Here is a 27881-nt window from a genome sequence, read left to right on the forward strand (position 1 = left end):
TTTGAAAGCAGTATTATAAAAAAATCATCATTATTAAAAAAGAATAATGTTGATTTATTTTATTTAAATCGATTTTTTATTTACATCACTTGTACTTGATAATTTTTAACGGAATACAATTTAAATGAACTTAATTAACTGTTAATCTACGGAGATTTCAGATTTCTTTTATTATGTGATGTTAGAATAAAAACAAAATCGGGAGTTTCATGATATTTATGTTATATTTTTCCCAAGGTGTTTCTCATACGTGATAGTTATTCAGTAGCAGACATTATTGTTCTCCTAACATATGAAGGTGAGGGTCACAGTAATCCTCATAACTTACTTCACAATAACTGGAAGAAAGATAACTGAAGACTCGCTATAGAAAACAATGTAAGTGCCACCTTGAAATTGTTTCACTTAGTTTATTTTTTAAATATGTTTATGCCTTAGATTTTCATACTTCATTACGTGGTATATTGTATTTTTAAGCAATAGTAATTTCTATTTTGTGACGCTTGAGCACAATTTACTATATTTTGTCTCTACTGTTACAATAACTATTGTTTTCGGTACTTAAATTGTTTTCTACAGCGAGTCTTCACTTATGATAGTGTAATTATGTACTTTTTTTTAAGCATCCTAATCAGTAAAGAACCAAAGTAAAATATGCACGTTTAGATGTGATACGATTTTACACACTGCAAACATTTTGCACTGCGTTACACAACGACTACTTATTCGTTTATTTTCAAGTTCCTATTTCAAATCAATTTTAATACTTCTTTTATCGTAACTTTCTCATAATAAATATCAATATATTTTGCTTAAAATTTTAAAATTATTCAAAGTAGACTTGAACATCAGCATGAAAATAAATACTCGATTACAAGTTATCTGGCACTCAGTATGACAAAAATACCTGCAACTCGTAAGTTTTCGAAAAGCTGGTAAATAATTGTGTGTGAAATAAAACGTCAAGTTTCATTATGATACTGATTTTATATACATGTGTTTAATTTAGAAATATTTAACTACGCGATCTGGTCTAAATGTAAATATTTATAAGCACATATATATTTATTTAGAGTCACTGCAAATAGTACATACAGGGTGTCTACTGAGTTTCATTTTCAAAATTCCTCTATATTCAGTGTAACTATCAGCAAAATTCCAGTATCTAATATAGTGATCTTTTAAAGTTCTTTAGGAATAATTACACTTTTGATGATTTCAGGTTTGTAATTGTTTCACTATCAAAAGAATATTCTATTTTTAGTAAATTTAGTTAGCCTTGATTTTTTGAAATACAATGATTTTTAACGTTTTTTAAAGGACCTCCCAACTCCCCTCACAGCCCTCCACTCCACCCATTGCTTACAATTACAAAATAAATTATTGTTGAAAAATTACAAGTTTCATGATTTTTCCAGTATTTTTCCATTATCAGTAGACACCCTGTATATATCATGTAATATATATAACCATGGAACTAATTAGATTTTTCTTTAAATTCATATTTCCCTGTCAGCTTTATGAATTTTTAGATTCTAGAAAAACACAAGATGAATTTGTACTAAGCTGATTTTTTTTTTTTTTTTTTTTAATTTCTATAGAATTCTTGCATCAGTAGAATCTTCCACCGTTTTTAATACGGATATTTAAGTTCACTGCAAAAACTTTTGATGAGATATCAGGTGCTTATAAATGAACAGCTGGATTCGTTCTGGATCAGTACTTGGTCAATGTTCGCCTACTTGTCACTCACTTTTCGTAAGTTCTTCATGAGTGGAGTTTAGTGAGCCTCTCTGGAGTCAACACTACCGTGTTTACCAGGGAATGCAGAGTTCGTTTACGGATCTGATTCCCCATGGAATAGGTCGTCCCAAATGTTAGGGATGTACCGATATATCGATATCGATGATATCGGCCACTTTGGGGAGTACATCGGTATCGGCAAATGTACACCGATATTTACTGATGGATTTTCCGAATTATTTTCAATTTGTTTATATTAACAATGACACTTATATTTTATCGATTTTTTTTAGACTTAAAGTTGATCTAAATTATCAACTGTACAATCGATTTCTTTATGTATGTGTACGCCTTTGAACTGCACTATTCGTACTCAACTGATATTTTAGTCCCTCCATACCAAAATAGTGGTAAAGAAAAGCCGAAGGTACTCCAGGGTGGCCACTCATTTGGAATTTCAAAATTCCCTGACTTTTCTAGAAATTTTCCCGGTTTTCCAGAAAATTTCTAGAGATATCTAAAATTGGTATATCATTGTTTTTCAAAGCTTAAACAGAAGCTACAAGTGAAATGCAATGTGGACTAGAGGATCATTATTGAAAAAAGAATCACAAAAAACACTAGCGAAGATAAATAATCTAATTTTAATCACTTATTTGCCTAATTTTCAATTCTCCTGTGTGTTTTCACTCCACTGTAACCAACTGCTGCACAGAACGAGAAGAGGAATGTCTATCCCTATCGCTTTCCAACCTTAAGCTTAATACTAGTTACAAAAGTACACACACTTACAGTCCACTACTAAAACACAAATTACTGGAACGAACACTACTTTATTGAAATGTTTTAAAACCTCAAATCACAGACTTGCAGTTCACAAAAATCAAACTGAAGTTAAGACCACATCCACTTAAATGTTTTAAGACCTCAAACCAATAATCTCAATTGCAGACAGTTTCTCCTTGACATCATTCAACAACTTCATTTTCTTCGCCTCGAGTTCAATAACGGACTTCGGTCTAGAAAGCCGGCATTAACAACTTTAGGTAGGCCCGGGTCCCAAAGATTTTGTCGTACCAGCAGTGGCGTGCGGTGGTTATGCAACAGGGTCGACATAGATAAGAAATATTGTGTAACAAAACAACGGAACTGAAGTAAATGAGCACTAATAAAATGTGCTTTTAAGAAATCAGAAAATTTTGTTTGTAGCTTTTTTTTTTTTTAACAGTAGTACATGCAGTAGCGGAATTGGGTGTAAAAACTAAGGGGAGGGGAATGCCATTACTTCAAATTGGTGGTCAGAAGGTCAAATATCTGTAAAAAGCATAGCCAATTAATCGTGTGTCGCAAAAAGTACTGCCGCCACTGAGTACAAATGCATGTGGAATCCACACAGTTTTTGATTTCACATAGAAATACACGCATTAACCAAAATTCCACACATTTGTGGAATTCGACACACATTCGGAACTCTTTTGGCAGAAATACTCAACTACTGTTCAGCCTTTATATTAATCATGTGACTACCACAACGGGATGTAGGGGCGCAGCGTGTCCCGATAACAAGTGTGTGAATTACAAAATGGTCCCGATTTCGCTCCAGCTCAATTCATGGGCAGTACTAAATGATAAAAGAATATGAAGAAAGTATGCGCAGCCCAAACCAGCACAGATAGACAAACGAAACCTGGAACGAAGGAGAGATCTGGGGGCGAAGCCCCCAGCGACCAAAGCTATTTCGTATATAAATAAACCGGCTCAATGGCTAGGAATACAGGAGAACGTAAATTTTCCCCCGAGTAAAAATTCCCGGTTTTTCATCAAAATTCCCTGACTTTTCCCGGTTTTCCAGGTGAGTGGCCACCCTGTACTCAGTCAGAATAGCAGACCGGTCATTTGAATCCCAAAAGGTTGGATTCAGAAGAAAATGCTATGGAAGAAACACACACGAAGCTCACTTTGTCATTATTTTCTGCTACTTACATATTAGAAAAGACTATGGCGCACGGGGAATATCGAGCAGTTTCACATATTCTCGATCTATGGAATAAGATGAAGTGGTCAGTTCCATGCTCGGCCGCTCTTATCTTTCAAAGTGCCCACAAGTACCACGGACACTTTGGTACCCAAATTGATTGTAGGCTGAGCACCGAGAAAAGACCAGTGAAGAAAATTATTAATTGTCCTGAGCAGGATTTTGTCGCACGAAGTTTTATGCGCATTAAGATAAGCTCCCTGAGTTTCTTTTGCTACGCGATAATTCCGATGTTTAGTATTGTGTCCTTTGCATTGCGAAGCTTTAAGCACATAAGGCACTTCCCCGAATTTCTTGTTATCGGGGCAGCCTTGACTCAACTTGAGTTGTTCTTTGCGAAAGTCCTATCGGCTCAGTTCCGTTTCAGCATCAAGCGTGAGAGTGAGACCAGTTAGTAGTTACCTCACTTTGTGTTTTCGTTATTAGAGAAATATTTACAACAAGAGGAACGTCATTCTGGGATTAAAACAACTAGTATCGAATTATTGAGTTCAATACAAAGTACGCTAGCTCAATATAAGTGCAACAAGAAATCCTTATAACGGGGATTCTCGATCTCCGTTATAAGTTTAAATATAGGTCAAGTGAAATTCAAAAGGATGAAATGAAGTTGTGGATTTGTAATGAAATGGAAACATTGCAGACACCTCGAAGTTCATCAGTGGTACGCAATGAACCAATTCTTACTTCGCAAGAATCTTCTGATTCAGATCCGGATGATCCGCCTTCTGCTAAAAAGACATAATTATTTTAATATTTGGAGCTTGGAGGAAGTTTCAGAAGATACTCAAGTTAAAAAAATGCTCCAAAGCTCTCCTAACGGAACTCGACACTTAACTTCCAATGCAGTGCATTCCAAGAAATGATGATTCACTATCGCGGTGGAAACAACAAGCAAATAGTTTTCCTTTACTTGTACAACTTGTGACGAAATATTTCCGTGCTTCCCCATTATGAGTTGAAAGTGAATGTCTCTTCAGCATTGGTGGACATATAGACGATAATTTAAGAAGTAGAATAAAACCTGAAACAGCTGAAGTACTTGTGTTTCTTCATTGTAATTTGCGTTTACTGAATTTCAACTACTAGAAAATAGAGTTAGTGTAACAAGTGATGGCGCAAATTAAAATTGTGTTCAAATATTTCGACACCACTACAAATGAATGGAACTTTTGAAATATACTTTTTTAGTTTGTATTTTACTAACTTTTTACAAAAGTTGAATAGACTATAGAATTTACTTCTTGTTATTTTTTGATGTTACTTTTTTAAAGTCTTACAGTCAAGTGACTTGTAACACTTTGCATTTACAAAAAAATGTAATTTTAATATAACCCTTAATTTCAGAATTGGAAGAAAGTTTTCATTAGGTTTTTCGTATGTCATTTTTTAAATATAGTTTTTATGCGAGACGGATGTGGTAGAGACTTCCTTGATGTGATAAACAATCCTTTTGTAAAAACTATAAATTCCGAAAAGCGAACTGGAGGTTAAGAATTAGTTCACAACAATCCATATAACTGTTGAAAATATCTTGTAGAAAATTTTCACTGATTAAAAACAATTAGTTCTAAAGTTAATAAATAGTTATAGCGTTTTCGACTTCGCTTAAGTTACCCTCGCTTTGCTTAATATTTTTATGATATACACAGCAACACCTGGCTCAGCACTCATAATCTTGTAAACAATAAAAATTTGTAACGATAGTATCCGTTTGCATTATATGTAATAGAAATTAGTAAATAAAATGTAACTATCAAAGTACATTATCACTCTAAATATAATCACTGACACTTAGAATTACGTTTACACTAAGTATTTGCTGCTTTTTAGTTCATTTTATGCGAGATGGATTAAGTTTAAAGGAAATATATTTTTTGTGTAGAACCTAATCTGAAATTCTGCTTTTTGTCTTGGTATATCAAATTTTGGCCTTATATCTAATATACGCTATTACAATGTTGATCATTTCATTATTCTGAAAATTTCTGATAATATATAAGAAATGTATCCAACAGTATTGGTATCGGTGAAAAAATGGTGTCGGTACATCCCTACCGAATGTTAGGTTAGAAGGGAATTTGTTTTAGCTTTAATTCGGATGTTTAAGCACTTGTTTCTTTCACCCAGTTTATAGAGAGGAGTTTGCTGAGCTCGCCTCTGTATTTTCCTTTAAAGTTATACTGGAGGCCAAGGAACTAGGTTTGATAATCTTCCTCTGAGTGATGCGGTAGATGAATCCAAGAGGGATGGGATGGTTTCAATTCCCCGAGTTTTTGGGTAGATCAGGCATGTAAGTCGCCATTCTTTTCGGGGACTTTGCTGTATGGCCCTTATTATCAAGCAGATGATCGCAGCTATTTAACTACAAACCCTACTGTCTTGGATGATAGACAGAAGCTTTATAAGTGATTGAAGCAGCACCTTTAAACTCAATTAACATATCGTAACTTTTATCTAGATTTCCTGCATGTTTGATTTTCATAACGGTGAAACTAAAATTTTGGGCAATAGAGGAGATGATGGTTTACCACTTTCGGTTTCATCAGAGAAATAAGAGCGAAGATGGAACTTATTCTTTAGGCACTGAATCTGTACTAACAAACGATCTAATGTTCAGGGCTTGAAAAATCTTGCTTGTACGTCAGCCAAAAAATTTACTAGCCAGACCACTTTGCAGTCACAGTGTTTATAAATAAACAAAAACCACTTTGCGACACAGTATATCAGTACATTTTCTTATTTTGTTTATTGGCATGTCTCTTACAAATAAAAATTTAAAAAAAGAGACATTGCTATTAATTCTTGACTTTCTTGTTGATATTTTTTGAAAGTACTCGCCACTGGCGAGCGGATTTTTCAAACCCTGCTAATGTTATTTCATAACGTATTTGCTTTATGAAGAAGAATATCGAAACCAAAAATGGGAAACTTTTACCACTTCCGCTTCCACTAGAAAGATAAGAGCTAACTTGACTCTACTCTTTCTACATTGAAAATGAAATGAAATATTTGAGTTTTACGTCTCGCGGTTATGCCGGCTAGGCTAAAAGAGACGGGGATTCACTTGGCGGGAGCAGGGTTTGAACCCGGAACTACATGCACCAGAGGTCTTTCTACATTGAATCCATATTTACAACCATTTCACGATAACCCCTATCGTCGAGTTTCAGTAAAGAAGTAAAGACGAAGACAAGTGTTTTCGGGACTGAATTCACATTAATAACTCAAAATCTTCAGCCTTTACTGAAAATTTTAAATACATGAAAATTTTAGTAACTATTACATTAATAATTTTAAAATTTCTCACTACTTAGCGTTTCTCCTATATAGGGATCAACATTGAAACTGGAAGTAATAACGGGTGGAGACAGAATCATGACTTAATACATTGAATTCATCTACCCCCCCCCCAAAAAAAAAAAATCATATATTTTACTTAATGGGGTGTTCAACATCGAAACCTGAGGTGGGAGACTTCTACCATTTCAGATTTAAATAGAAGGTCGTAGATATTATTTTTTAAAGTTGAATCTGTATGAAAACTATTTCACCCGACGCCACTAAACCTGATTACTCAAAGTTTAAAACTTATCAACAATTACAAATTTTACAAGAGAAATGCGTTGTAGAGGAAAATTAAACGTTGCTTAATATGTATTTCATACAAAAGAGGCGACATATCTGTAAAGTGATTAATAGCTAAATATTTAAGAAAACCAAAATCCACACCCATTATATTGAAATCTGCCATAATAAAAGCATTGTCTTCTGTTAAGTTTGAAGGTGGCCTCAAATAAAAATAAAATCTGACTTGATTCACGACATATAATTATTAATTTATCCTATAGTTTCGGTAATGCATAGATTCGTAATTAAGCCTATGTTGTAGTGAGACTTAATTTGGATTTAAGGGAATTGGCTATATTTAGTTCTAGTTAGATTGAGCAGCACTGTGATAATGCACTTCCTTATTATTAAGTGCTTTCATTTTCAAATATACAAAACACGGACTAGTACTGAAAGGTATCGAGAAATGTGATAAATGTCACGAATATATGCAACTACTGACAAAATGTTAGAGCATTTATACTTTAGCGTTGTACTGTCGAAGATTATGTAAAATAAAATACAGGAAACGAGGAAAGATACAAAAGCAAGTACAGGGAAACACATTGAAAAATAAAGTACCTTAGATAAACTGATGAAATTTAAGTAAAATACCAATACATCCTAAACTACTCGTCTAAGTTGCTTTCACTCTTATTTTCCTATGCTCCCCACTGGATCATGGAACAAACCCTTCCACGCAAGAAATCTAGTAAAAGTGGGGAATAGTTTGTTTACGGCAATTTGGATAGAATTTTGTCCAGACAACGCTTGATTTAAAGCTATAACGATTCTGCCTCTAATCCAAAGCTGCACCAAGGAATGCAGCGCCGCTTATAAAATAAACTTTCCGAGAGTACTAAAAACTTCTGTTCAAAGACAGGATATATGTAATAATTTTGTATTCATATACTTAATTTGCACCGTAGAGGTACTTAGTTATTGATAAATGTATAACGCTCCCTTATAATTTTCTGAGAAAATTTCACAGATGATTTTAGATTTCTCCTAATACAGTTTGAGTCGAGTTTTGCCTAGAAATGACTGCATATATAGCCATATTATGCCAATTAAAATAAACTTTAACCAAAGAACGCAAATCACTTATAAAATACAAATTTTGTAGACACTAAGACTATTTAGTCCAAAAGGCGGGGTACATGTAATGATTTTATTTCATGCACCTATACATAATCAGCATCATACATGTATCTAGTTATAAATTTATAACGCTTTGCTGGTATTTTTAGAGAACACTTTACTTGCCCTTAATACAGTTTAACTTTGCTCAGAAATCGACAGTCTTGGGTAGTAACGTACCGCAAGTAACGCGTTACATTTTTTCCAAAGTAACTATAACGGTAACGCGTTACAAATTTTTAAGTAACGTACTTAGTTTGCGTTACTTTTTTCACGTTACATTTCGGATGAGTAACTACAATATATGTATATTATTTTTCGGAAGTGTCTTTTCCTCTAAGTGAATTTCTCGGAATGGAGTAATGGAGCATGAACGATGTCAGTGACCGACGGTCAGTCACCGGCACTCAAAGAAACAGATAAGATCACAGTACCACTTGCTGTTTTTGGAAGATGAGGACAGCCTCAGGGAAATCACGTGTACTGATTGCAAGCACCTGGAAGGTTTGTCATCGATTTTGACAGCTCCAAGTTCATTCAGTGAGTGAACTACGAGTGCAATTGTACCGTTAGTCTATTTTACTTTGATTGGTGTTGTTTTTATAAAGATGGAGAACGAAAATATTTTACCGTTCGAACATTTGAAAGATACTTTTTCTTAAAAGCTGAAGATGATAGTGGACAGAATTTAAAAGTAAAGTGGTGCCCCGGCGGGAAATTTTGTCAACAACTAGGGTGCCATAATTAATTATATATAGTAAGGGGTTAATATGAATAAACTGTGTTCTGATGAGCAGGCCTACTTTATTACTAGAAAATAGATTGTTGATGGTATGTAATATTGGAGTTCTTTCAGATCAGTTTGCGTATCCTAGAGTCCCGTTGATTATAGAGTTTGGAACAACTAACTTTAAAAAGCATGTATCGGTTTTAGAATTATTGACAAGTTTTGATTCACCTTCAGTTAATGTGTTCTCATTTTTAGTTGTAGTGTAATGTTTCTCTATATTCTGTATTTTTAATTTTACGTAACAACATTATTATTATATAATTAAGTTTGGCACAAGAATAATAAGCAAACATTTTTTCTAACGCATATTGATGGGGAAGAGTCGAGCTAAAACTCGACTCAGATTCAAGTCGAGTTTTGAGTCGAGTCAAAGGTAATATTCTCGAGTCGAGTTCCGAGCCGATTCATTGTTTTTGGCGTCGAGTTGAGTTTGATAAATGGTTTGCTCGCTTTAATTCGTTTTGAAATCATGGTCTGATCACACTGGAAAGCGAAAATCATGAGAAATATAAGCTAAGCAGTAATATGGAATACTTTTAGTGTTGCTCATGAGAAGGAACACTGATCGCATCTCTTCTCATCTCGATATAGAGACAAGAGATTTTTTTATACCAAGCTCATCTTGGCTCGGCTCAACTGAGCCGATGGCTCGAGCCGGCTCGCTTGGGATGAACCATCGGCTCGAGCTGGCTTGGTTAGGATGAGCCATCTGCTCGGTTCGGCTCATCTGGGCCGAAGACTCTAGCCGACTCGGTTGGGTGAGCTGTTGGCTCAGCTCACTTCTCGGTTCGGGTCGATAGTGAATGAGCTGTGAGCCGAGCTGCTCGAGTCGTTGACAATTCTAAACTCGGGCCGAGCAGTTTTGAATGTTTGGCTCGAGCCCGAATACTCAATCTAGACCCTCAACCCAAATTCTGAAGCTCGTGAACAATGTCCTTGACTCCTAGACTTCACGACTACCGAGGTTGGCAATGAACTAGCTTTTTAGTGTTCAAATACAAACCGCCTATGTTTCATGTTTCAACACAGTGTTGTTATGATTAATAATAATAATAATAAAAGTTGTAGTAGTAATATCATTGATAACCTATATTGTCTATGCAAGACACTTGAAGAGAATACTCGAAACTACACACCAGATTTGGCTCGACTCGACTTGAAACTCGACTCGAATTCGAGTTGAGTTGGAGGAAATTTTTCGAGGCGAGTTCTCGGGTCGAGCTCAAAGATATCTGTTTCTAGTCGAATCGAGTGTCAAAGAAAACTCACTCGTACTCGCTCGTGCCCATTCTAGGGTGACCAGATTCTAACAAACTAAAAGTAGAACACAAGTATAATAGTATATGATAGTTTACTGCGTCGGCAATACGCATATCCTTATTTTATTTAATGTTAACATTAAGTTAATCAACATTTTTGTTAAAAAAAAAAAGAAACACTAAACAAAAGTATTCCAGGAATTCAACACAACTCCAAATGCTTTGATGAATGACAAAATGGTTTATTTTTATGAACGTACAGAGAAACTTCGTGTTGGGCTATAAATAAAAAAAAATAAAAATAAAAAAAAATGATTTTCGAAGCGTGGTGTTATTTTAAGAAATGAGAAAAAAATTAGACCGGCACAAGGGAACTTCTACAGGTACTTAACTTGATCTTCACTATCATAAGTTGAAAAATAAACTTTTCCTACCTTACCGATATCTCAACAAGCCCTTCTCAGTAAAATCAATGTATTGTAAAAAATGGTTTGTTGGTTGTTCTCCATCCCTAGTCTTTTGTGAGGAGTGTTAAAAAACACAGCGGTTCATCATTCAGGGAAAGAGTGTCTTTGATTCAAAATGTTGTGAATAAAGAATAAAACACTGAGATATTGCAAATAAATTAACTCTGGACATTTCGCAGGCCATTTTAAAGAAGGATATTTCTCGATTTTCTAGGCGTCTTCGCAACACGCAGGACAGCTCTTTGAAAAACAGTACTGTACTGCGAAAATCAGTACGTCGGGTCACCCTAGCCCATCCCTACGAGTAACGCAGTATGGAATTTTAGTCAATGTTACATTATACGAAAATATTCATATAGCTATCAAGTAAAAATTTGTCCTTGCATTTACATAAAGCGATTCAGAGCGTGCATTAATAATAATAATAATAATAATAATAATAATAATAATAATAATAATAATAATAATAATAATAATAATAATAATAATGGCGGTAGTAATAGTAGTAGGGAAAATTGAAGTAATAAGATTTTTTCACATATTCAAAGTTTCGGACCTAGAAGTAACATGTTATTTTCGAAGTAAAGTAACAATTATTTATGGGGGGCAAGTAACACTTTAGTAACGCGTTACATTTTAAGATAAAGTAAAGCAACTTGTAACGCATTACATTTTTACAAGTAACTTTCCCATCACTGGAAATCGATATATTTATAGGCACAATGATTATGCTCTCTAAAGCACAGTTGCACAGAGGAATGCAACATCGTTTATCAAATACTATTTCTGAAGGTACTAAGAGCATATTTTGTTTAAAAACCAGGTTATAAAATTATTTTGTATCAGTATAACAATTCTTAAACCTGTACTAGAAATATATCTAGTTGCAAATAAATTTAAATAACGTTTCGCTGAAATACACGAAGAATAAAAAAGTACAGAACGGACAGGGATCTTTGGCGTACCGGGCCGATACATTAACCACTACGTTAGCCAGTCCGCTTCCTGAACAGTTATACATTTTCTCACCCTTGCTTCCTAAACTTATCACCGTTTCGTTAGTTGAAAAAAGTCATTGATTATTGAATACGTACGAGGGTGGATTGATTTAAATCACGATTTATCTGCAAGAGAACACGTAAGAGTCGATTCCTTACCCACTGGTCCATTAAAATATTATTACAAATTTCTTGTGTAAATTTTAAAAATACGTGAATCCGTACAGATTTTTTTTTGTATGAGCTTACCTAAAAGTTAAATTCACTAGCAGATGATTTGTATAACAAAACGGTAGATGTGTCACACCCATATTCTTTAACGTTCGAGCATGATGCAGTAAATACGTAAACCTTCACTAAGCTTCTTTATAGCTATGATCATTCTTGTGAAAACAATAAAATTGTACTTAGCATTCGAAAACTTTACTACTTGTATGAAATTTCAAATATTAAGGACAAGGTACTGATTACGAAAGTCCGTTATAAAAACGCTAATTTTACTGTTAAAATGAGTAAAAGTGAATTGCGTAGTATATTAAATTCCGCTGGCACACGGATTTTCCACAATCTAGGAAACCAGTATTTCATGTTTATAAGTGTAACATTACAAATGTGAAACTATTACAAAAGCTATACGAGGGTTAAAATAAATGAGTGCATATCAAAAACGACATGTAACATACTAATTTCCACCGGCGGAATATTTCTGCACAATGTAGGAAAGGTGTATTTTAGGTCTACAAATATGGAGTTACACGTGTGAAATCATTACAAGAGCTCTAACCTATGTGATATGTGATTTTTACAATATCCTAGTTTTGCGGATTTTCTCCATCGCTGACGCGCCTGCTCCCTTAGGACGCACCCCTATGGGCTCCTGCCGTGACGCGGCTACACAGCATTCTCGCTTATGGTTGCTATCTAGCCCAAGTCTGTTTTCTGCACAGTTGTTTTTATGGCATATGTTCGAACGCGTATTTACACCCGAGTAAGTCCTCGTAAAGTGCATCTGCGCCATTCAATGCAGCTACTACTTTAAAACATCTTCTATGTAACTTCGAGTGAATTTCGTGATGACATAATTGTATATAATAGGAGGCATCTTTTTAGATTTGGGGAGAGGCCAGAATCTTTTGAGGGTTAACTGTTATATCGCCGGACCAATTTTAGAAACTTTACCAGATGAACTGGAGAATTTATTTTGGTTTGTAAGGTAGAGTGAGTGAAAGTCGGGGGGGGGGGGGGGATTGTTGAACTTACGAAAATATTGTTGTAGTTAGTTGTTTTTCATGTAAGCGGCAGTAGTTGTAGAAGTGGAAGGGACTGTTTGGCACAGAGGTACATTTGTTATGACTAGAGACCGGATGTTTAGGCACTAAAAGCATGGAAAATAGGCACTAAAATGAATTCGAAATAATAGAGATAAATATTCAAAACACTTAAAAAAATAATTTTAAGTCATAGATAATATTTAAAGAATATAGAAACATACATGTTTGTTAATCTTCTTTCACTGTATATATAAAAACGAAGCTTTACATGTATTCCATGTATATTTGGTAAATATATTCTCTAAAGTACTTTATCACTACACGTAACGGTCCAAATTTTATAAACTTATGAGTACACATAACAGTCTAAAGTTTTACAGCACTTTACCAGTACACATAGCAGTCCAAAGTTTTACGACATCTTATCACTACAAACAACACTAAATATTTCTCGGAGGAGACGAAATCCTTTCTTGAAATACTAAATTATATATTTTTCCCTAATAAAGTCTTATTTTGAAGAAAATGCATAGAATAGGCAACGTTAGGCATTAAATCAATTATTTAGGCAGGAATGGGCGAAATAGGCAAAAAAAGCTTTAAATTGAAACTACAAACCCCCATCTAAACTTTAAAACGTTATTTTTGATCATATCTTTAGCATTAAAGAATAGACATTTTGCCTAACATCCGGTCTCTAGTTGATTCATTCCCATTGTGCCTAATTCCCGTTCTGCCTACAGACCCTCCAGCACTTTGTGGAAAATATTTTTAATGATCTTATCTTTACGCAGAATGGTAATTCCCGTTCTGCCTAATCTTTCGACGGGGAATTCTGTGCAGGGAGGAATTTTTGTAGAGAATTGATTGACTCAGTTGCAAGAAAGCCGTTGGACATTGTATCTGAAACAACAACAACAACAACAACAAAAAAAAAAAAAAAAAAAACTTACTTCGATCTAATATCAAATCATTTCAAAACAAAATTTTATTTGGGTTTCCAGTAGTTTACCTCCAGCATGCTAAGGCTTGCAGTACTAAAAAATGCCACAGTTCACATCCTCAAGACATGTTTGGCCAACTATTAAACAAACAATCCAAGAGGATGCATAAGGCGTCCTTTAAAAAAGAGTGTTTGTCTCCATCTCTCTTTCCTCGAATTGATTGATTCAGTTGCCAGTAACCCGTTTGACATTGTAACTGAAACGAACACGAAACAGACTTACTTCGGTCTAATATCAAGTCATTTCAGAACAGAATTTCAGAAAAAGTAATTGTAATGTAGAAGACTAAGATCCTTTCTTAAAGGTCCCCTTATGCATCCTCTTGCATTATTTGTTTAATATGTGGCTATCAAACATGTCTCGAGGATGTGATCTGTGGCACTTTTTACGTACTATGAGCCTTAGCACGTTGGACATGAAATACTGGAAAACCAAATAAAATTTTGTTGTGAAATGATTTGATATTAGACCGAAGAAACTTCGTTTTATGTTTGTTTTCGTTTCAGTTACGTCAAACTGCTTTTTTTTTTCTTTCTTCAACTGAGTCAATCAATTTTTCATTTCCCTGTAGGAATTAAAAAGAAATAACATTCATCTTTACTAAAGTAGAAGCGAACAACACTGCTAATAACAGAACTATATCCCAGCAATTTTTCCTAGAAGAAAATGTAGAATAACATCTAAAATTTATGATGAAACTTGAAGAAATAGTTATTCTTCTTACATAATTTCTTAGAATTACTAAACAGATTATTGCGAATGCAGGACAAAATCCAAAAGACAAAACCCAGGGAAAATTCTGATAAAACTGACAAAATTCAAGGAACAGAATCATAGTTGCAGCCTAATAAAGAGATTTTTTTTTTCTTCAGTGGCCATGCATCTAAAATGTTATATGTAATTCTTCACTTGATTGAAATAACATTTTCTAAATACTGAAAACCCAACGAAACACATAAGACTGTTATAGTAATCAGAGGCGTAGCTATAGGGGAGAGAGCGGGGCGGTTGCCCCGGGCGCTAATAGTAGGGGTCGCCGAATGAGCAAGAAGAAAGAAAAAATATTGGAAGTTAGTAAACGACGCGTCGCCCTGAAAACGTATTGGCGTCCTATTAAATCAATATTGTTGTTAGTTTGCAAATAAATAGATTTAATGAAAATTTTCTTGCTTGCTCCGCTCGCAACATAAACGTTTCAATAAGAATCACAGCAAGCTTTTACTTATTACGTTAAAAAGTTATGATATATGATTTGTTAATGTCAGTGTGATATGCAAGGTGCCGAGTAATGACTTATAGCCTACGCAGGAGTGTTTTCAAAATCAGAAACGGTCAGTCTGAAATACGTGTTCGGCGTTTTGTTGGTGATGAGTTTGCTTAGATAATCACGCTTCTCTACCCAATTGGATTACTCACGACGGTGAGAATGAAGGCTTTGAGAAATTCGCAAAGAAGGCTCCTGGATTTCCATTACATTTCACAGAATATTTTTACCGTAAAATAATCGAAATTAAAATACTATTTGTGTGGTCACATATAGAATAAAATCACAGATATTTACGATTATTAGGAAGGCTGGAACCACGTGTAATAGGCTTGGTGGCTCACATAGATGTGGTTGCATACTGTTTACATTTTGAACAGCGATGATGAGATCTTTATTTAAATTGTATTAGCTATACTGACGATATGTGGTATTTAGTATTGTTAGTATTTACATTAACAGTATAAATGAAATGAAATGAAATTTTTAAGTTTTACGTCCTACGGTAATGATGGCTAGGCTAAAGGAGATGATGATGATGAGAAATTAATGAAATAGTGGAAAGTGGGAGGAAACGGTAGAACACCGAGAAAAGCAACGCACACGGTGTTTGTCCACCACAAAGCTCACCTGGCTCGAGCTGGAATCGAATCACGGACTCCATGCACCAGAGGTGAACGCTCTACCCCTGAGCCATTGCGGCCCCAAGTACGACATATTGCGTGTAGTACAGAATCATGTATAGAGGACAAAGCACCTGATCATGTATAGAGGTGATGCCGAAGAAAGAAGAAGAAAAAAAAAAAGGAGCTGTGATGTAGAAGACAAAGGCCCTTTTTAGAAAAAGAAAACAGACCGAATTATGCATCTTCTTGCATGGTTTATTTAATATATGGCCAAACATATGTTGAGGATGTGAACTGTAGCACCTTTTACGTACTGCGAGCCTTATGATGGTGGAGATGAACTACTGGAAAACTGAATAAAACTTTGTTGTGAAATGACTTGATATTAGACCGAAATAAGTTTATTTTATGTTCGTTTCATTTACAAGATCAAACGACTTTCTTGTAACTGAATCAATTAATTTTCCATTTCTCTGTAAGTATTAAAAAATCACATCTTTACTAAAGTAGACGTGAATAACGCTGCTAATAACAGAACTGTACCTAGTCATTTTTCCGAGAAGAACAAGTAGAATAACATCTAAAATATATGATGAAACTTGAAGAAATAGTTATTCTTCTTACAGAATCTATTAGAATTACTAAAGAAAACTTCCCTAGAAAAGATCCCTCACTGCACAGAATTCCCCGTCTCGAAAGATTAGGCAGAACGGGAAGACACCCTCTAGTTATGACTTATGGGAAAGGCAATGTGGAAATGGTGCGTAAGTAACAAGATTGTTACATATCGTGATGGGTTTTATCGAGTTATACAAAAAATAAGGAGTGTCAGTTGTTGAAACTGTGTGAAAGACATGGTCTACTAAACAGGTGAACAGTTTGTCGTAAGAGTAGAAACAAATTGAAACTACGGGAAAGAAGAATATCTAACCAAACCTAATCGAATCTAGCCTAATTTATTCCATTTTGGTACTTTTTTCGATGGCATTTATAATCTCCCCCAAAACTGTGCAATACATATGCCATGCATTTTATGACATATAAAGTGTACTTCCACCATCCTAGTTTACAAGTAAACTAGGGATGTACCGATATATCGGTATTGGTATCGGTGATATCGGCCACTTTTGGGAGTATCGGTATCGGCAAATAGTCACCGATATTTGCCGATACATTTTCCGAACTATTTTCAATTTGTTCAGTATTAACAGTGCACTTATATTTCATCGATTTTCTTTAGACTTAAAGTTGATCTCAATTGTACAGTTGATTTCTTTATGCATATGTATACCTTTCATTTACCTTACTCCTATTCAAATGATATTTTTAGTTCCTCCATGCCAAAATACTGCTGAAGAAAAGCAATACGTACTCAGTCAGAATCATGGGCAGCCGAAGAAAATTTTCTAGAGAGAGCCCATTCCATGGTTGCTATATTACGTATACATTTTCGTTAATCAGGGGGCGCATCCTGCCCTCCCCCTTTCGGGCGCCCATGGTCAGGATAGCAGACCCGTCATTCGAATTTCAAACGGGACAGAGGTTTCGATTCAGAAGAAACCCACAAGACGTTCACCTTGTCATTATTTTCTCCTGCTTACTTGTTAAAAACAATTACCGGTAGTTCTAAAGTTCATAAATAGTTTTATCGTTTTCGACTTCGCCTAAATAACCCTCTTATTTTTTTATGGTGCACACAGTAACACCTACTTCACCACGCATATTTATTTCAACAATAAATATTTGTAACGGTAGTATCCGTTTGCATTATATGTATGTAGTGGCGGCGATGAGAGGGGCAGGAGGAAACAGTTGCCCCTCCCCCTACTTTTTGAAGTGACCCCTTAATGTATATAGTTTCATTAGAAAATATAAAGTTTTGTAAGTATTACTGGTTCATAGAAAAAATGGTGCCATATAATATTTACCGTGGCGTGACGTACTGGTTATATATCTTCGTGTGGAGTTAAGAAAGCTACATGAATTGCGTTTTAATTGCCACTCAAAATGGCTCAAAATTAACCTTTTGCAACGCAATAATTCCAGCGTACTTTTGTTTCTCCTTACGAGGGTTCCATATGTTAGTCAGCCGCTTTGAAACTAATTGAGAAAAAAATTTCGCATCATAATAAAAGTCTTTCACAAGTTATTCTTTAATTACACAAAAATAGACAGTTCCTAAAATGTCTTTCCTTCTTTCTAATAAGGAATATTGATTAAAAAGAGAGTAATAAGAATCAACTGCCTTTTTCATTGTTTTGCCTATAGCATTTATGATATTCTGCATTTACAAATTGGTGGTGAAAGAAGCAAATGTTTCTTTTCTTACTAGCAGACACAACAATGCCCTTTTCAAAGACGCAGCAAAGCCCTTTTCGTTGGCTTTTTTCTTTGAACACAAAACAAGGAACAGTTGAGAATGCTCGAAGAGCATTGCCGGAACGAACTTTCAAAAATAATTTCAAAATACATTAACATATTTGGAACCTGCGTATTAGGGGATCTCTTGAATTAGCTACATTAAGCTGTCACTTTTTATCACCGTATATATTCAATGCATTGCTTGCATTCTACTAGTACTTTGGAACATTTTCACCTATATGAACTGGGGGTCGCAAATCAACAGTTTGAGTAATTTGCACATGTGTAATTTCTTTGAAATTTGCCGGCTAAGGAGAGACGCGCGAGAACATTTTTAACCTGACTTATTTCGCCATATCGTAGAGCGATGAAATATTACATGTGTAATCCTGCGTACCTACGTAGGTCATGTGATAATGTACAGCTCGTAACTCTGCACCGTTGCTATATTATAGATCCAAACGTGAAGTAAGGTGTAACGGTCCAAAATCCATTACTGCCCCTTAGAAAACAGCGTGGCGCCATCGCCGAAACGCCTGCATGGTTGGAAAGAGGTGGAATGAAGATGGTGTGGGGTCAAGAGAAAACGCGAACTATGATGGATTTCATAGCCTGGGTCGTTCATCTGTCTGGCCAACATTCGAGCAGTGTACGGGTGCATTGTTTTCCAGGAGGCAGACACATTTTTCAGCATGCCACACTCTGGGATTTCATAGAATCCCGCACGCAGTAGTGAGGCATAATATATCCTCCTAATTGTGGCACCCTTTGCCTGGAAGCATGTAGTAATACCACATGCTGATCCCAAATAAATGTAGTGGCCCCGTGTAGCATAGTCGCTGACGCTCTCACCTTCGGTGCGAGCGGTCTTGGGTTCGATTCCCGGCGGGATCACTCGGTCGAAAAAGTGTAAACGCTTTTTCAGTTCATCCACCCTGAATGAGGTTTTCTTGGATTTTCCTCATTCACACCAGGCAAATGGCGGTGGCACCCAACTTATAGGTCCCAGGCCGCTTCCATCCTTTCCCCGGATACTGTGCTCGCCGAGGGATGTCATCCCTCAAAAACGTGACGGGCTAAATGGCCATAGATGCCGAAAGCCCAGAAATCTAAATTCTAAAATCCCAAATAAATGTGATCATCACTTTGGTCGCTCAGAGGTGAAAACGGACTTAATTCGGTGGTGGAAAGTCGGCACAGCGCCATTGGTTTGACTAAGTCTTTATGCATGTATTTATGCAAGGGAATGACTCAAGGAAGGGTTCGTACCTTCAACTGCGGGATGACATCGGACTATTAGGTGGGTCTAGCATTTGGGAAGGAACTGGTCCTGGCTTTCTAGAAGGTACTATTCTGGCCTTCACTTGGTGGGAGTGAAGAAAACCAGGTAAACATAGTCAAACCAATGACAGCGTCCTGACATACCACCACCAAAGTTATTTGTGCAAAGTAATATTCAACGCTGATTTATCAAAATGATGATCACGTTTTGGGATCAGCATAGGGTGTTACTGCTTGCTTTAAAGGCAAAGTGTACCACAATTACCATGATATACTATGCCTCACTGCTGCGTTCGTTGTGGGATTCTGTAACATCTCAGAGCGTGGTATGCTGACAAAAGCTGTCCACCTCCTGGAAAGCAACGCACCTGTTCACTTCCCGAATCTTGGCCGGACAGATGCACAAACCTGGGTATGAAATCCGTCATAGTTTGCGTTTTCTCCTGACCGCATACAACCTTCCTTCCACATCTCAATCATACAGTCATTTCCTAGGGGCAAGTACCTCTGCGATGTTGCCACGCTGCTTTCTGAGGTATAGTAATGGATTTTGGACCATTACACCTTACTTCGGACCTATAACACAGCAACGATGTAGAGTTACAAGCTGTACAGTATCACATGACCTACATAGGTATGCAGGATTATACATGTAAAATTTCATCGCTGTACGATATGTGACAGTGGGTCGGGTTAAAATTTTCTCGTGCACCTCTCGTTAGCCGGCAGATTTCAAAGAAATCAATGTGTAAATTACTCAGAAGCTATTAATTTGCGACCCCTGGTACATATAGGTGAAAATGTTTCAAAGTACTTGTAGAATATCTCATTGCAGGGAACGCATCGAATTACCAGTCACCCTGTATATTGAAAATGAAAATATAACCGGTGGCCACCGGTTACTATTTGTTAACAAAATATTCACCATTCTCTTAGGTATTGATCAACACCAATATCATCTCTCTATGACTTACGGTTTCCGAGATATGGCTCCTTAAATCACCCGAAATCAGAACTTTTTTGGCTAATATCTTGGGAACGGTAAGTCACAGAGGGATGATATTGATCAATACCTGAGAGGATGGTGAACATTTTGGTACCAAATAGTGACCGGTGGCCCCTGACTAACTGGCCACTGGCCAAATCACACAATTTTCCAGACAGAATTTGAAAATGTTCATGAGCAAGGAGGCAAATCTCTTCTTAGATCTTCGTTGTTTAAGAGTACAAGGGGCTAATACCTACTTGCGTTGCTCTTGTCAATTTACTTGATAAAATATGAAATACGATATACGGTATTTTAACTGAAACAATACTATCCTATTAACTATACAACCTTTCGTCATACGAAGTGTCAGAAACCATCAGGAACACTAACATTAATATACAAATATTCAGATCATGCCTTGCTCCCCCCCCCCTCCAAACACACACACATTTAACTTCCAACCGCCGCCACTGTATGTATGTAATAGGGACTAGTAATGCAATGTAACTATCAAAGTATATTATCACTTTAAATATCCATCAGTCACTCTTAGAATTAAGTTTACATTATATAAGTATTTGCTGCTTTTTAGTTCATTTTATGTGAGCTGTCTTAAATTTAGAGGAAATATATCTTTTGTGTGGAATCTAATATGAAATTCTGCTTTCTGTCTTTGTATGTCAAATTTTGGCTTATATCTAATATACCCTATTACAATGATGATCACTTCATTATTCTGAAAATTTTTGATAACATATAAGAAATGCGTACAAAAGTATCGATCGGTTTCGGTGAAAAAGTGGTATCGGTACATCCCTAGTAAACTCACCGCCGCTGACGCGCCTGCACCCTACAGACGCAACTTCTCGCTTCCGCTCAGGCCCCACTGCTGCACTTCTGCCCTGATTCCTTTAGATGTCGTTTCTTCATTTTAGTGGCCACCTAGCACACATTGTTTCGTGTTCTGTGCACTATTTTTGCCATACGCCCACATTGTATTTCGAATAATCACTACCAAGAGTGCCAGGTTCACAACGTAGTATTTTGGGGGAGAAACTAAGTAATTAATACTCACTTCTTTTTTACGATTTTCGTCTGGTCCGCCGCAGTGTGTGTAATTTCGCGAATGTAGGTGGCCAAAAATCATATCTCGACAACGAATAGTCCAATCTCCATGAAAGGTCGTATTTCAGGTGAAGTTTTTATTGCCACTCCATGCAAAACTTAATAATAGTAATCATAGTAAGTATGATAATTATACAGGGTGTCTCAAAAGTTCCCTGACATACGGTGACACTGTTATTATCAGAGTTACAACAAAATGTAAGAGGAGAAACCGTCTCCAAATATAATGTTTTCAATCTAAAGTGAAGGAACTTTTTAAATCAGACGAGTCGTTTGGGCTGTACACTCTTTATGCACCCAATGTTAAATGAAATTGCAAGGTTGTCATTTAGCTGGTCCCACAACATAAGTGAATGAATTTATTGTCTTTTACGTTAATGTATCGATGGCTAGCCCCGATTTCAAACATGCACCCATTTACCATACTCTTACAAAATTTATCCACCTCTTATCCCGTCCTTCCCTCCCCCAGCCCCAGGTAAATGGCAACGTTGCATTTTCATTTAACATTGGGCGCATAAAGAATGTACAGCCCAAACGGCTCGCCCAATTAAAAAAAAAAACCTTCACTTTAGATTGAAAAATTACATTTGGAGTCGGTTTCCTCTCTTACCTTTTATTTTAACTCTGATAATAACAGTTACCCTATGCCAGGGGACTTCGAGACACCTTACATATATATATTAACTATATATTATCATCACTTATTATAAATTGAAATTCTACAAAGAAAGCATGTGATAATATGAATGAAATCAGAATACAGGTATAATATTTTTATATCTGTTGAAATATTGTTCGTGGCAAAAATAGTGGAGATACAGTGAGTCTGAAAGTATATATTTCCACTTAGTTTTAGTCAGACACTGCAGAGGCGGTGCATATGTTCTCGCAGACACCGTCATATGCATCAGTAACAGCTATATGAGGCGCGGACAACAGTTGCAAATCATCTCGAGGATTGTCTTGACCGTAATTTTCCTCAAGCTGGTGACATAAGGATCTGGTGAAATCAAGATTCTATCATTGTATCCTGCCTCTTGAAGTTTTTCGTGTGAACAGTTCTCTCCAGCGCCTATTGTCGTTTTCTTTCTTTCTTGTGCTTCCTCAAATAGTAGAGCGATTGGTCAAATGCAGTGCTCAATTATTTGCTCCCCATCAATCAACAATTTGTGTAAAGTTGCTGCCAAATAAAACCACTCATATTGTTTCTTATATAAAGTGCATGTTTCTTTAGCATACAGGCTAAACGCTTCTTTATTAATGGTATATCCACTTGATATTGCTTCTAACAGTATCCATAAATGTATGAAATCGATATCTATGCCTGTTACCTTGGATGATAGGGAAACCTCCCTGAAAAATCTTCTAGCTGAATTCCAATCATTGGAGTTTCCACTTCCTTGCTTTGGCAGATCAACATACAGACCCATTTCTTCTCTGAACCGATCCTGTATAGCGTTCTTCCTCGTACTAAATAATGCCTTTTCCCTGTCCTCTTTTATTTGTCATTTACGCACATCTAATCTGTATGCTATGTGTAGCAGGCATTCGAAACATCGAATCCATACATGCAATGGCGATATCCCACATTTCAAAGTAGAAGGGTCATATTTTTTATGAGTCACTTTACTAATGTTGTTCATTTCTTTTGGAGTTGTCCCACATATGTAACATCTTTGAGATGACAGAAGACAAGGCACTGCAAACCTTCCCGTCCACCATTGTTAAGTGCAGCTCATTTTCAACATCAATTTTGAGTTTATCATTCACAACTATCTCTGCTGGCACCAAACCTTCTTTTTCTGTGCGAATACTTGTTACCTCTTCCCTAATTATATCCACAGTTTATTTCACACACTTAAATTTTATGGGTCGACAGTAGCGGACTGATGAAGGACTAGGATTCTGCAAAACTACTACGTGTTTTTCGTTGTCAATGGCAACAAGCTTGAGTAGCGCAAGAGAAATGCTAAACAAAGATTCATCGCTCGCTAATTCACCCACCACGAACTTTTGTTTATAGCGGCTTTGATCGGAACTATCTTCACAACCCCACTTAGTTAGTAGGTTATATCGTCGATGTGGCAAACTCGTTAAAATATTTTGTTGAATTTTACACAAACGTTTAACTGCATGATAAAAAAAAAAAAAAAAAAAAGGTTTAAACTAAACAAAAAAAGAACGAGAAATGCTTTAAATCGTGTGAACTTCATGGTGACGTCTCCACATATGAAACCATCTGCATTACGTTTATGTACTTTTCACCTTTTAATCAAGGGGTCTCGTGTTCAATTCTCGGTCGAACCACAACCCATCTTTCAAGTGTAAACCAAGTAGCGATTCGAGGAGTCCCTTTAAGCGAAAGTCTTCTCCGTGATAACCTTGGTATTTCATACGGATGTTAAGCCTAAACATATGAAACGAAACCAAATTATATATTTCTACTTGCCTGAATGCATCTTCTTTTATAAAGAAGCCAAGGTTGCTTAAATATATTGATAGAAATTGGCAAAATTCATCAACTCCCTACGCAGCTTCCAACATCAGCTTGGATTTGACTTTGTTTTAATTTTATTGAATGATATCTACATACCAAATTTGTAATTTAATAACTCACTTTTAGCGTAGTGATTATGATACTTGACCTTAAAATTTTATATACAAATACATTTAAAGCAAGAACAGGATTTTCCCAATGGCTAAGGCGGGAGTTTCCCGATTTATATATAATTGTATAATGTTTTTACTTGTGTAATTGTTTATGTTTTTGTCCTTCTGAAATAACTCTTGACAATTATATTAACAACTAGGCCTATGTAAAGATCAGTACAACGTATTTTTATCAGGAGTCCTTCGTGTCGAAATGGATATTTTTTCTTGGATGAAGCCAAGAGGCGGTTTGGATTCCGCTTTAAGCTTATGTGACCCTTTCCAGCATAACCTTGTTGTTGTATAATGACACCAAGGCGAAACAAACTAATTTCTGTCCATATCTAATATAAATACATAGAGTAAATTATTAAAAAAAAAAAAAAAATGGTTTAAACCAAAAAAGTTTTTTTTTTTTTCAATAAAAACCATGGTTTTGCCAACCCTGGTTAGCTGGATAGCAGTTCTCTTTACTTTGACGCAATAAGTAATATGGTGGATACAGGTTACTTTTGTATGCCTTTGTATTGTCTCGTAATTCCTTATACTGGTTAGAGGTCAGTTGTAAATCTATCATCAGAGAGAGAGAGCTTCATCAGGTGACATACTAGATTTACCTTGCACGAACAATTTTCGTGCTTTATTGAGCTTCAATGCGCGTTGTGGAGAGGCAAATGACAGCTCTCCCACTATTTCTTCATGTGATTTCTCTTTCACAAGACTTTGAACTTTACTTCTCTTAGATTTTGCACTTGATTCTGTAAAACGTTTCTGTGGACGTCCATGACTGTTGCTGCTTGGTGTATCACCTGCACTCTGTTGGCAATGAGCATGATGCTATTTTATGTATTCCTAAATCGAGACTGGCATCCTCACTTAACCACAGATCATTGTATTTCAAGAAATTCATCCTACCTCTACCATATTTCGTCCATCTGAATCTAATTTTCGCACACAGAATGCTAATACTATTATTCACATTTTTAGGATGTTCCTGCAAATTAAACTATTCTTTTACATACTTCCAACTTTCTTCATTACGTGCACTTTCATCACATTTGTTCCACAAATTGAAAATAACTCTACGCGTTAACGCACACATTGTCAATCAAACAATATTATTGTCACTCAGTTTGCACCTGTTTGCAGAAAACACTTTTTGTGTCTCTTTAACAACACTATGAAAAATATAGTTACAAAGTTTCGTCGCAGAAGACAGGAGTAATACCTTTTAAAAGTCTAACTGGTGAAACAAACGATGCCACGCACCTACATTTTCCGTCTCAGGTTACAATCAGTAATACAACAGATTTCGGTACACTGTTTAGCTTGCAGAAGAGTTCATACCTTCATGTGTTATAATCCGCCTCTTAGACCAGCACACACACAAACTCAACTGCCTTGCTGTGCACTCTTTACTACGTTGACTGGGCGCTGTTTTGCAGCTGTTATTATACCGTATCTGTGAACTTACGAAAAGGACTCTGTTGTCGGTCATACAAAGGTCAGAGAACGAAATAAACCACACATTCTAGTTAGGAAGAGTTTTGTTCACGTGATTATTCACCAATTGGGATCAAGTCACGTTGTTGACGATAATGATTTTTGGCCACCTACATTAGTGAAATTACACACTGTGCGCCGATACAACTGTAATGCCTCTTTTGAGTTAAAATTTTTTTGTTGCTTGAGGTTAGGTTAGGTTTAGTACAGGACTCCAAATCCAAAACTATACCATAATAGGATAGCATAAAGTCTTTTCCAGTGAACAATTGTTCACTCGCATATTATTCATCTGTACCCAGAAGCTGCATCAGTTCCCGAAGGAGCAGGACGCTCATACTTTTAGGGATTATTCATTGAGTATGTACGAACTTACAAAGGGGGTAACAAAGCGACTTTTATTTACTTATCGACTGATACGAAAATAAAAAAAAACGTACCTGTACTTTATATCTGCATGTGTAGTGCTCTTGTACTTTTTCTATGACTGTGTGTGTGTGGGGGGGGGGGAGATTTTACACATATCGCATGTCTTGTGCACATGGATATTTCTTACTATTGCACTAAGTAGAAAATTTATGGTATTTCATGTAGAAGTGGTAATAGAACACAGAAGAAACGCAGATCAGGGGGTTCTCATGTATACTATTACCTACAATTATTTGCGCATGCGCCATGGGTAAATAGTACGTTGCCACACCTAGTTAGCAACAGTTTGCACGCGTATTATCAATCTATACACATTTACTTGGGAATACGCCAAGGTAACAGCAATTCAGAATGCCTTATGGAATCATTTAAAGCAAAACAAGTGATTCCTTAATTTGATAGACCATTCTTAGTAGCACCAAGCACACAAATTGTATGAACATTATTGAAAGATTCTTTACACAGTGTTTCGAATCTAAGAGCTTCTTGTTCTTGTGAACTATTTTGCCCTGACGCTGAGTCTTCTGGGCAGTTCAGTTAGATTCGTCTATATTCGTTTAGATGTACTTTCGGCAGTCCTTGCAGGAGGATATATCCCACTTGAGAATTGTACTGAGCTGTAGTGCAAGAGCTAATTAAAGCGTAATGTTGTTAATTATTATGTTTTGGAGGAGGTGATACACTACTGTTCGAATATTGTTCGCTAAGATAAACGGAACAGTCACTGGTGTGGGATGGTGGAAATGATGAAATACAGTATAGAGGGTGGTACGGTAGGCTGGAGTTAACTTACACTGAAATATGAGATGAGATAATCTCCCTTCTTGTTCGGCACAATAACAGAGAGGTGTGTTACAATGTCCTTGTCGGTATACTCTATACGGTGTTTGAATAACTCCTAAGTACAATCTAAAAAGTAAACATATATGTCTTCCCGACCAACCTGCAGGTGTAATCCACCAACTAAGAACTTACCAACCACAGATCAACATACCAACTTTGTAACATGTGGCAAAATGTATTCATCGCCTTCAAAATGTAACAAAACAAAAACGAAATGAACACTATTGCCAGGTTCTCCGAAACAAAATTCCTGGCAACCCAATATTCATCATTCTTGAAAAGAAAAAAAAGAAAAGAAAAAGAAAACACGTTCAATGAATGTCAACAAGTGGTGCATTTTGCGGATCCAGCCAAATACCGTGCAGTTTTACTATACGGATCCATAGTATAAGTAGTAGTAGTAGGAGGAGCAGGAACGGGTTAGAAGCCCCTCAGGGTTTGTTGGGTTCTGTTCTTGACATAAAATAGGCAAATTAAAGACTTATCCAATTTT

The 27881-nt window shown here is 36.1% G+C and overlaps 1 protein-coding gene across 5 annotated transcripts in view; it reads right to left on the reverse strand.

Moving 5' to 3' along the window:
* The window catches only part of LOC145678446 (putative U3 small nucleolar RNA-associated protein 11), a 47767-nt gene extending 20108 nt beyond the window's left edge, over nt 1-27659 (reverse strand). The window contains exon 1 of one of the 5 annotated variants that reach the window (XM_081748576.1): nt 27540-27659. The gene's annotated coding sequence lies outside the window, so the exon portion shown is untranslated. The other 4 variants (XM_081748577.1, XM_081748580.1, XM_081748581.1 and 1 more) reach the window with 4 other exon arrangements.
* Between the last annotated feature and the right edge of the window lie 222 nt (nt 27660-27881).

This window comes from Thermobia domestica, chromosome 2, assembly GCF_964235325.1.
Source record: "Thermobia domestica chromosome 2, izTheDome1.hap1.1, whole genome shotgun sequence".
Lineage (NCBI taxonomy): Eukaryota > Metazoa > Arthropoda > Insecta > Zygentoma > Lepismatidae > Thermobia > Thermobia domestica.